Genomic DNA, 12,376 nt, shown 5'->3' with positions numbered 1-12,376 from the left:
CAGAAGTCTCTATGAATGGGTGATCTAAATGTGTTTTTAAGGGATGATGGCCACCTTTACTCTACAACTCTACTACTGAAGGGAGATCATGTCTACCATTGTCTCCTTTGGCAGTTTCGAGTCTCTATCCCCTTTTCCTGATGGGGCGATCCTCACAAAATAGTCACCTAAAAGGCCCAATTCCATGGCTTCTGACTTCTACACTGGGTCATGAAACAGATCCCCTTAAACACATCCATATTGTAGAGTGGGTGGTACTTGGTCCCATTTTCATCCTAAATGCACTACATCCTTGTGGATCAGCTTGCTACTCACAGAACTCTCCAGGCTCCTCGTGATTACACGCTCTAAACTGTGGAGAAGTCATTAAGTTATCCCCTTACTTCTCCACACTGTTGCACTAAGAAGAGCCTTCATTCAGTTCCTAGATCATGAGTATCTGCTGGTGCAGGAAAGTATATGCTCTTACTTTGCTAGGGAATCCTCCATCTGTGAGTAATTGTCCCTTATTTATGGACACAATCATCTGTTGGGGCTGGAGAATTGGTTTCAGGGTTGTTCTACTTGCACATCTCAATTTTCTGATACAAAACTCTAGAATGCTAAAGTCCCCTATATAAAACACAATTTAATGTATTTGCATATAATCTATGTATATTGTTCAATTACTTAATTATGATGTAAATGCTTTGTAAACAATTGTGTGTGAATAAAGACAAGAAAACATCTGTATATATCAACACAGATGTATTCAGATGCACTTCCCCCAAACATCTTAATCTGTAATACTATAAATGTGGAGTGCCTGTCTGAATATGGTTTATATACAACTGTTGTTTATGCATCTGGGGCTGAACTTAACACCAGCGGGTACTGGTAGTCAGAACGGTCAGATGGACATAAAAGGGAGGAATGTGGGATCCCCAGTCAGGCTCTCACCATCCACTAAGCTCCAATTTCAAATATGGGGACGATAATCAGAAGGGAAATCTAGGAAATAATTTCTGCTCATTGACATAGTACAAATAAATCTACCACAGCCTAACACAGCTCTTACTGCAGCAATTCCCTTCTTCACTGTCTGCTACAGCCTTTGCACATAGACTTGGCAGAGGACATTGGATCGTGGGTCATGCCTGCAGCGCTAACCTCTTAGTGGCCATGCGTGGAATCTAGGGTAGTTACAGAAAGTCACTTCTAAGTGTTGGACAGATTTCTTCATTCTTCCTGCTTCAACTTTTTAGATCCAAGCTACCAATTCCAAAAACCATGTAATGACCCAAATTATGTAAAATGACATCTCAGATGAATCTTCAGAAAGGAAATGGATCCATACTGTCATTCTAGTGTAGCTGACTAAGCCTACCATCATGTGAAAGTTCTCCTACCTGTAATGTTAACTTGAAAATGCACACGAAAATTGTACTGGTATAGAGATATACCTTGCATTGAAAAACCAAGGAAAGTGCCTTTTTTTTAGTGTGAGGTGTGGTGTGGTGTGGTGTGTGTGTATGTGTGTGTGTGTGTGTGTGTGTATACACCTGAGGTCAAAGTCAGATGTCTTTCCTTGATCACTCTAAACTGTTACTTTTTGGGGGGACAGGGTTTCTACCTGAACCCCGAAGCTTCTTATTGTACTGGTATAGCCAGCTAGGTTGGCTGTCCAGTGAACTTCGGGGATTCACTTGCTTTCACCAAGGCTGAGGTTACAGGCATGTTTCTGACTCTCCACATGGGCTCTGGGGATTTGAACTCATTCTTGCTTTGAGGTCACCTTACCCAAGAAACCTTCTTCCCAGCTGTTAGGTCAGTTCTTTTTAAGCTGTAAAGAGTACACAAAATGACAGCAGTGGAATGTTGTTTATCTTATCTGTATAATCCATCCCTTTTCTTAGAAATATTATGTTAAATACAGTATCATGTTATTCTTTATCTTGATTTTATCATAGTATTAAAGAAGTCAGGTTCTTATTGTGGGATACTGTTACTAGGAAAAACATGGCAGTGTGATACGTTCTTGTTCTTGATGATTTGCATGTGTGAGTTTCAGATTCAGGGCTAAGAGGGGAAGGAGATACTCTGAAGATGTAAGTGTAAATTTTCTATAGTGGGACTTGTGAAAAGGTTCACTAAGCCAATGGAACTACCTGTGAAATATCCTCCACTCCCCTACATGATGTTCCAGATGTGCTTTCATTAGGAATCATGCTCTGGCCACCCCTGCTGGTCCAGTAACCAAAATTTTTGAGGTGATATATTTCCTAGATTTAACCTAATTCCATTCATTTTTCAAGATAAATAAATAAACTATGAACTATGTGTGATTTTAAAAACTAAAGTAATATAAATATTTTCTATAAGTACTATTTTCAGTAATTATAGAATATGTTTAAATCCATGCACCCATTGAAATAAAATGGAACAAAACCCCCAAGCACGCACACACACACAAACACACATGTACATGCGAAGTAGGAGGTGAGGATGGGAGGGAGGGAAAGAGGGTTGTGGAAGGACATACCTCACTGTGAACAGCAGTTCTCTCTGAAGAATGGTTACAAGGGAGGCAGAAAGAGGGGCCTATTCATGTTTTTAAAAGTGAATATGAACTGTTTGAGCATTTATGGAGACAAATATGATTTGAATTAAAAGATAATGTACATCTTATTGTAAAAAGCGAGGATTATGAGAGAAATCATCTGTGTAAACATTGACAGTACAGTGAATGCTTCTATTTAAGGCATGAAAATATTCTTATTATACATATGTGTGGAAAACAAGGTTATTCAAAAGTATACCTTGGATGGTCTCAGTTTTATAAAATGTGCTCGCTGTCATCTGTCTGTCTGTCTGTGTCTGTCTGTCTGTCTGTCGGCCGGTCTATCTATCTATCTATCTATCTATCCATTTATCCATCTATCTGTTTAGCTAGAATGTGCATCTGTGCTTTATATCTGTATATAGAGAAGTTTCCACAAGGTAATTCATACTTTAAAAAGTACAGCAGGCCACCAGGACACACACCTTGAATACTAGCACTCTGAAAGACAGAGGCAGGTGGATCTCAGGGAGTTCTAGGTCAGCCAAGGCTACATGGTGAGATCTTGTTTAAAAAGAAAAAAAAAACAGAAAGAAAAGAAAAGGAAAAAAGAAGAGGAAAAAAAGAAAAGAATGAATGAATGAAATAGAGAAAGAATGAAAGAAGTTAAAAACTGTCATGGCCACTAGGGAGAGGTGCAGAAGGACTTTCGTCTCTTCCTGTTTTGTTTCATCATCTTCCTCTTCTACTTCCTCCTCCTCCTCTTCTCCCTCATTTTACCCCTTTCCACCATACTCATTTATCTCTATTTTATTACTTTAAAAATGCTACTTCTGTAGTTTAAAAGTTATGAACACTGGGGTAAAGAGGCACAATCCTTTAATCCTAGCACTCAGGCAGCAAAAGCAGGTGGTTCTTGGTGAGTGTGAAGCTAGCCTGGTCTACACAGAGAATTCTATACCAGTCAGAATTACACCATGAGACCTTGTCTCAAAAGCAAAAAAGTTATGAACATAAAAAGTAAATGACAGGTGATGGTAACAGTAACCATTATGGGTTTTGAAGACCTGCTGCACTCCAGCTCTTTACACTGTAACTGCAGCCATTCCTTCCTCTCCTTGGCTGAGGTAGGGATCCATGACAGTTTAGAATCTGCATGTTCCCCACCAGTCCATGTGTTAAGGCTTAGGCTGTAGGGGCCACATTGAGAGATGGTGGAAAATTTGGAAGATGGAGCCTAGCAAGATTTTTCAGTAACTGGGGGTGTTCACTTTAAAGGCGTTTTTTTTGTTGTTGTTGTTTCCTATGTAAGTGGTTTGTTTTACCACATCTTCCCACAAGGCTATGCTATCTCATCATAAGCCTCAAACACTGGGGCCAACTGACAGTGCACCATGAACTTCAAACCTCTGAGCCAAATCACTTGTTACTCTTTAAAAGTTAATTATTTGGGGAATTTTTATTATAGTTGTGGAATGCTCAGTGACACACCTATTATCATTTTATACATGGCGGTGGGGAACCCACAAATATTAAAAAGAGGGTGGCTTATTCAAGTTCTTATTAAAACAACAACAGCAGCAGCAGCAGCAGCAATAACAACAACATCAACAACAACAAACTAACTATATTGACCTTCAGAACCAGTCTTATTTTCTCTGTATTATAGAATAGATTCATTTAAACTTATATCTTTACCTTAAAATTCTAGGATGGTAAATGAAAATGTTGAAGTTGAAAGGCCTATTAAATTCAAATTTAAGTAAGAATATATGAAAAGCTGGGGATGGAGAGATGGCTCAGTGCTTTAGAGTGCCTTCTGCTCATTCAAAGGTCATGGTATGTTTCTCAGCACCCATAATTTCAGCCCTGGGGGTCTGATGGTCTGACTCCTTTTTCTAGTGTCCTGGGGCACCAAAAAACTCATGCCACGTACATACATACACACATATACATACATACATACATACATACATACATACATACATACACACATACATACACACATATGTGTGTGTGTGTGTGTGTGTGTGTGTGTGCACAAACATGTACAGTTACCCAAGGAGAACAGAGGTGTTGGGTCCCATAGAACTGTAGTTATAGATAGTTGTGAGTTACCTGGTGTGGGTGTTGGAAACCAATTTTGAATCCATTGGAAGAGCACCATGTGTCCTTAACCACTAGGATATCCCTCTAGTCCTACAATTTCCATTTTTTAACTTATTACATACATTGGAAGGTAAATGTAGAGAGACGTGTTTTTGCGTGCATACTCCATTTGTTCTCAAATGAGCCTAGTTAGTCAGTTGTGGTGATTGTTTCATTCTTCATACATTAAGGTTTCTATAAGATTTGTGGCAGGTCAGATACATAAACACACCCATATATGCACACACATAAATCCATATATAACTTTATCAACCAAGGTAGCAATTCAAATTGCTACTCAGTCTTCTGGATGCACACATAATTTATATATATATATATATATATATATATATATATATATATATATTCTTTTAAAATGCAGATGGCTTTACTCAGTTAATGTGAAGGTGTCTATTTCAGTCTACTAGTGTTGAATTTGTGTGTGTGTGTGTGTGTGTGTGTGTGTGTGTGTGTGTGTGTGTGTGTGTGTGTTGGGGGAGGAAAACTGAGGTGCGTGAGCGTGGATCTCTATTGTGTTGTGCAGTGTTGTTCCCAAGTGTCTGTCAAGACTCAGTTGGCTGGAACTGTAGCTCAGCATGGCAGAAGCTCGGGATATGGAAATCTCTTGAGGCTGAAACTTGTAGTCATACCCTCTACCTGTGTATGGTGACGTAAACCTCTTAGGAAGGGGCTGCATCCTACGTGTCTGGAAGGCACAGGTTAATGGAGTTTTGGGGGGAAAGGAAGGCCTCTTGTCAGGAGCCTGGAGTCTCGGGGCGTGGCCCGAACGCCTGCCATTGCCTCATTGGGGTCAGGGTTCAAGACCTGTGCCCAGCCAGGAACCAAGCTATTCTTACAAGGTCCCACGTGTGTGTGTGTGTGTGTGTGTGTGTGTGTGTGTGTGTGTGTGTGTATCTGTGTTTGATCGTTTGTTTATATGTCGTGAATAATACAGTGTGTGATCTTGAAGTGTTTGAATGTATGTGATGGGTGAACTTATGATTTGTAATTCATCAAGGAGCAAATAAAAATAAAATGAATGGGTAGGAACCACACTAGAAAGAGTCTTTCTCTTCAACCTCACATGGCTTATGTCTGGGCAACCTGACTAAGAAAGTGAAGAAATGAAGAAAAGACAGACAAACTGACACACAGACAAGTTGGGATCTGGTGGGCTGGGTTCTCTAATGGAGAAGCTGCAGTACCCTGGGAGCTCGCTGTTTCTGAGATACAGTTGAATAGGAGTTAGGGTTATTACAGACAGGCAGACAAGGAAGCAGGGTTACAAAATACAGGCAGACAAGGAGGCAGGGTTATTACATAGAACTGAACAGGGAGATGGGATGATTATATACAGGCAGACAAGGATGTAGGGTGAACACACAATTAAATGTGGAGGAAGGGTTATTGTATAACAATTGAACAGAGAGGCTGGGCTATACATACAGCTGTTATACGTACAGCAAGCAGAAAAGTTTACCAAATTTCAGTCAAGTCGCTTCTTTGGGGAGCAGTCTCTGGGCTATAAATGTTCCAGGCAAGAAAGCTGTGGTAGGAATTTCCCTGTACACACTTTCAACATTCCCATTCAGATTATAGGAAGGCTAGGCGATCTTGTGAAGCTTCACCCAGAGGAAACTTGGCTTCTCCCACATGCTATGTCGGTATCAGCAACACACATTTACTGAGAACTTTTTTTGCAACCTCCAAAGCCACTGCATCAATTGAATGTTCTGGGTTTGTAGCTCTGGAATGTTTTCTGTCAGACAAAAGCTATTCACTAACAGCTGGAGCAACAGTGGTTTACAGAATCATACCTGAGTGTCGGAGGGATTTCTGAATCTAGCATCCTCTCCTACATCATTGGCTTTCGACCTTCTAATGCTGAGACTCTTTAATACAGTTCAACATGTTGTAGAGATAGCCAACCATAAGATTTGTCATTGCTACTTCATAATTGTGATGTTGCTACTAGTATAAATTGCAAGGTAAATAGGTGTGTTTTCTGATGGTCTTAGGAGGTGATATCTGTAAATAGATTATTTGATACCCCACAAAGGAGTTGTGACCCACAGGTTGAGAACCACTGTCCTACCTGGACAGCTCTATGAGTCCCTATTGTACTTGGTTTGTTTTTAAATTTCCTCTCATGTGTTGGGCCACTTTGAATAGCCACTCACTTACTTTATGTCTAATATTTTCATGGCATTATTATTAGCACAAGAGCACACTTACCCTCTGTGTGCCAGCATCAGCTCTTTTCACCCTTGCCAGAGCTGGTGCAGAGAACTTGGGCCCAGCTCCTCAGCCTTAGTCAATATTGCCTCAGTTGGACAAACCAACCATGGCCCAGACTCACCTCCTTCTGCAGTTGCCCTGACTATAAGCAGTTGATCTTACCTTACCTCTTCTTTCTTTTCCCCCTGGAATTCCTGATTTGTTCTGTCTACATCCTAATGCTGATGAACTGCCACTTCACCAGGCTTACTTCTTTGAAGGCATCTCTTCTGCCAAGTATCACCCAGTGCCCCTTCCAAAGACTACCCATGTCTTTCTAAATTTACTCTTCTTCTTCTAAGGTACATCCTTTCTTCTGCACACCACCCACCAAATACCCTTCCAATATATATCACAAAATTGAAGACAAGGGGTAATAATAAGAACAAACTTGCACACAGTCTATAGTACAGAGCAGCATTTCTCCTCATCCAAATACAGTTACTTTTTGTAAATCTTTACAATTCAATTTTAATTATGTAACTTTCCCTTCCACATTCCCCATCATCACCTATCAAATTCATGGCCTCTTCTCTAGTTATTCTTCACACACACACACACACACACACACACACACACACACACACACACACAGTATATATACAACCTACTGAGTCCATTTAGTGTTACTTGTAGGTGTATGATTTCAGGACTGATTGGTTGGTATTGGATACCTTATTAGAGGACATGTCCTTGGGGAAGACTAATTCTCCCTCTCAGCACTCGTTAGTAGCCTGTAGTTATTCATCTAGGGGTGGGGTTACATGAGATGTCCTCTTTCCACGTTAACACCATGTTAGCACATTAACGTCACGTTAGCATTTATTGTCACTGGTATTGTCATTGTTCAGGTCCTATATAGTCAACCATATAGTCGAGTTATCATGAATGTAGATTTGTTGTCATTTCTATGAGACACAATTTTGAAGCAGACACCCTGGTCCTCTTGTTCATACCATCTTTTATCTTTCTCTTCCATGATGATCCCTGAGCCTTAGGCGCGGGGGTTGTGTTACATTATTTGGGGGCTGGGAACCATATGATTCTCTGCATTTTGATCAATGATTGATTGTTGTAATGATTGATTTCTTGTATCTAATGCAAAAGAAGCATCTTTGATGAAGAATGGGAGCTCCTGCTGCCTGCAATGGCAATTTATAGACACTAAAGTTTCTACCACAGCCATGAGTTCTTCATACAGTTTATAGAAGAGGAGGTTAAGGCCCAGATGCACTGACACAGTGCTCACATTTCCACTAACTGCTTGTTAGTTGAGCAAGCAGTCAGCTTGGGGTCAGAGGTCCTGTAATCAATGTACCCAGGTCCCTGTTTCTGAAGGCCATGCAGTAGGGTTCCTAATGCACATGCTCACTCTCTATTCACCAGGGAGTCCTGATAAATATGCCGTATTTATGAAGAATATGCACCAATTCCATTCTGGATTCTTCATCCAGAAGCTTGACAGGAAGAAAAAAATGAGCTGACCTTTCCTAACAAATGTAGTCAAACAAATCCAGTCCTCTGCTATTATCCTGACTTGAACGGCAAACATTGCCTTGAATAGCTATCTGTTTGCTAATAAGAATGATCACATTACAGACCCTCTGAGGACAAAGACACATGTGTTGAAATCTGTAGTATATGCCAGGCATTATTCTAGACAGGTTTGCTTTTATTAATTGATTTGATTCTGGAAGATTAGCAAAGGACATATGGGCATAGATACGTCAGAGATCCTGAGCCAAAAGTGGGAGAGACATGAAAGAAGAACTTGAAATTAGGTTTAAGTGGGAATTACTACTTTTATTGCTAATAGACAAGATTTGACACTGGGTTCCTATTACCATTTATATACTAAGCAGGGTGAAAAAAAAATCTGTCCACTCAGTATTGAAGACTCCAACCCACCAAATCTCACATCACACCTACATTCTGTCTTTAAAGTAGAACTGACATGGGGGCAAAATCCATGGTCCAAAAATTTGACATGATCCATCTGATGTGATATCAAAGCGGTGCAACAGAATGCAGTTAATAAGATTAATACACAAAGGATGGGTTTCCCATGGTTGCTTTTAAGAAACACTTCATGTCAACTATTCTGTGTTTCCATGGAAATAAAAAAGGGAACTCTCATTGAAGTAGGCAGGAGGTAACAGAGAAAAGGGAAGAAAAATTGGCAGCCTTAGTTATTGTTGATAATTACCTGGGTAGCAGTTACTACTTTTGGAGATTATTAAATTTTTGTAGACTCTCATCTATGAGCACCACATTTCATTTGGAAGCAGAAAGGTTTAATTCATTCCATTGTCTTGAAGACCCTTACAGATCTTGAACTATGTTACGTACCCTTCTCCCATCTTGCTAGATCGACAACACCTATCTAAGAAAAGTGGCGTAATTTGTTTAGCCTTAGGGAACCTATTTTTTATTTATATGCTCAGTTCTTGTTGTTAGTCATTTTCTTCAAGTTTAGAGAAGAGTTAGCCAAATGTCCAGGAAGCAGCTGTTTCTCCAAAACAAACTGAGAAGAAAAATAGTTGTTCCTCTTGCCCCACCGCTAGTAGAGGCAACCAAATGGCTCCAAAAGGGAAACCTCTAAGGTATTCCTGCCTCTTTGCTGAGGGATTCTGGTTTCCAGTGTGGTAAAGTCCTGTGGGAGCCCCAGAGCCACTGAACTTGTGTGCTGGCGTGTAGTTCTTAAGAAACTAAAAACAAGACCAAGTTGGTGAATCTATTCCTTAATCAGTAGCATTCCTGAGAGAACACTCTCCTGGTTTCCCAGTTATCTCTGTAAATCAATTTAGAGCTGTTTGGCATGGGCTCCAGGCAGGCAGAGTAGGATTGCAGTCCTTCAAAGAGGTGTGAGCATCTCTCATCTATCATTCTATTGTGCTTGCTTCAAAGCTCATTGGAAGGTTACTTTACGGAAAACAAACCTAAACAGAACAAGACTGTGATGTCTGGATTCAGTTGAAAATCTGGAGAATGTGAGACAAAACCTTTCTAAGCACAAACGTGGCTAGAGATTTGTGAGGGGCTTGAAAGGGGGCTTAGGAAAAAATAAACAGTAGCTGTTTGCATCCTGAAGTATAGGAGCAAGGAAAGTGCAATGGAAAAGTGAACTATATGGAGCCTATGTTTGGCACAGGAGTTGCTGTTTCTGGCTTTGGGAACCATCAGCAAGCAGACTACTGCTAGATTTCTGAGAAGGTTGCCAAGTCTGACAGCTTAGCTACCCTCATTGGTTCCTACCCAATCTATCTGTGGCATTGGTCGTGTGATTCCATGATTACAACTCATGGACTCTTTGATAAGGAAAGCTTCTATGTCTAAAATTGGAGAAAGAATGTGAGGATACATGTGCATACTGTTTCTGTTTCCAGCTTTATGCAAGAATGAGTCTCTAATGTTAGCTTTAAGAACAGGGAAAGGAGAAGGTTTTAAGACCAAGAAAGAGGTCTAGTCACAAAGCATGATGCATTGATGCCCAGAGACATTCTGGACTGTGCTTTCAAGTGCTTTTCAGGCTGGGGACATCTGTTGACTTACTGAGCAACACCTGAAGGGAAACAACACCCTGTAACTTGGCCATCTGGTCACCTTCTTATGCAAGCATCAATTCTCATGTGCCTTCTTCCTAGACGACAAGACCAGTGATGCTCATGTTCCATGCTTTTTGATCTTAGCCTATTGTAAACAAAACAAAAAAAAACATCCTATATTTTACTCTGCAGCTCAGGATATTGGCCACATTTCTATAATCTCGTAAAACAGTACACGAAGTTCACTTTGGTATTTTTCTATTCCGTTTTATTTCCTTAATGCTTGTCATGACCCACTAAATTAATTTTATGTCTCACTAATGAATTGTGCCCTGCTGTTTGAAAGTGCTACACTAGAATGTATTAACCTTGAGGGCAAGAATTTTAATCACTCTCTCTGTTCCTAACACTCGGTCACTTGATAAGTATTTGGTGAATAAATGAGTAGTAAATGAATAAATTGAAGCTAATATTCTTTGTTCAGCACACAAAACAAGAATATTGGCCAATGCAGACACAATAATTTAATTTACAAATTAAACAGGAACAAGAGGCAACTATAACCCTTCAGTTATAGACACCTGGGTGAACATTACTTTATCACTGGTAATAATAATAATAATAATAATAATAATAATAATAATAATAACAACAATACATAGACTAATGTTGTAGAACAACCAAAAACAGTAACAGCCAACTGACTCTTTAAAAACAGTGGCAAACACTTACTAGAAAAAAAAGTATTTTTCAAAACTGTTGCTTGGAAAACTGGATGGTCACATATGGAGACCAAGACTAGATTTCTGCCTCTCACAAAAATGAGCTCAAAATGGATTTAAAAGAGATTAACTCTTAATTTCAAGACCCATCACTTTGAAACTACTAAAAGAAACAATCGAAACTACTTCCCTTCTCATTAATAAAAAGACATTGTACCATACCATGAAAACCTTACTGTGACCCTCAAGGAATAGAATGTACTAGTAAAAAGGTGATTCTCTGGTCAGAAGAATTTGTCCTCAACACCTGACCTGCCATTGTCTCACTGGAAGACATTAGCCAAGCTATATATTCTTTCTTGGTCATAGCATTAAATCATTATGGTCCCTGCTACATGGACCACTACACAGTAAAAGGTATGTATGCAACCAGCAACTCGGACCTAGTGAGAGCTCCAATGACTTAAAAGAGGGTATAGGCTCTATGTGAAGACATTCAGGCTTGTACTTTGCCTACATGTTCAGCAGCTTGCAATTTAGCAACATCAGTGATCATAAAATGCTTCTCACAGTCCCACTGTAGAGTAAGCACTCTATAAATTGAAGCAATTATTAGCAATTTTATCATATTTTAAAATCTTTGGCACAAGTCACAGAGTCTCTTTAGTGAAACAAATAAATTGCTCCAGAATAATCCCTTTGTATGTTTCCTGTTTTGTTTTTGTTTTTTATCTGTTGTCATTATTATTGTTGTTGTTGTTGTTAACTTGACACAAGTTTAGGTCACTTATGAGGAGGAAACCTCAACTGAGAAAATGCCATCAGATTGGTCTATAAATGAGTCTGTGACAGCATTTCCTAGATTAATGGTGGATGTGGGAAGGCACATCTCACTGTGGATGATGCCAACCTCGGGCAGGTGGTACTAGATTATATAAGAAATCAGGCCAAGCAAGTTAGTAAGTAACATTCTTTCATGACATTTGCCCTCAGGTTCCAACCTTGAGTCCCTTCCCTGTCTTTCTGAATGATGAACTGTGACTGAGGGTGCGTGTAAAAGGAGGTGGTAGATGAAAGACAGCACACATCAGTTAATTGTCCCATCAAATATAAACAGGCTTAGGTCAATCCAGCCATATAATAAA

This window comes from Arvicanthis niloticus, chromosome 5 (assembly GCF_011762505.2).
Source record: "Arvicanthis niloticus isolate mArvNil1 chromosome 5, mArvNil1.pat.X, whole genome shotgun sequence".
Taxonomy (NCBI): Eukaryota; Metazoa; Chordata; class Mammalia; order Rodentia; family Muridae; genus Arvicanthis; species Arvicanthis niloticus.
Note: the sequence above shows the minus strand (reverse complement) of the source record.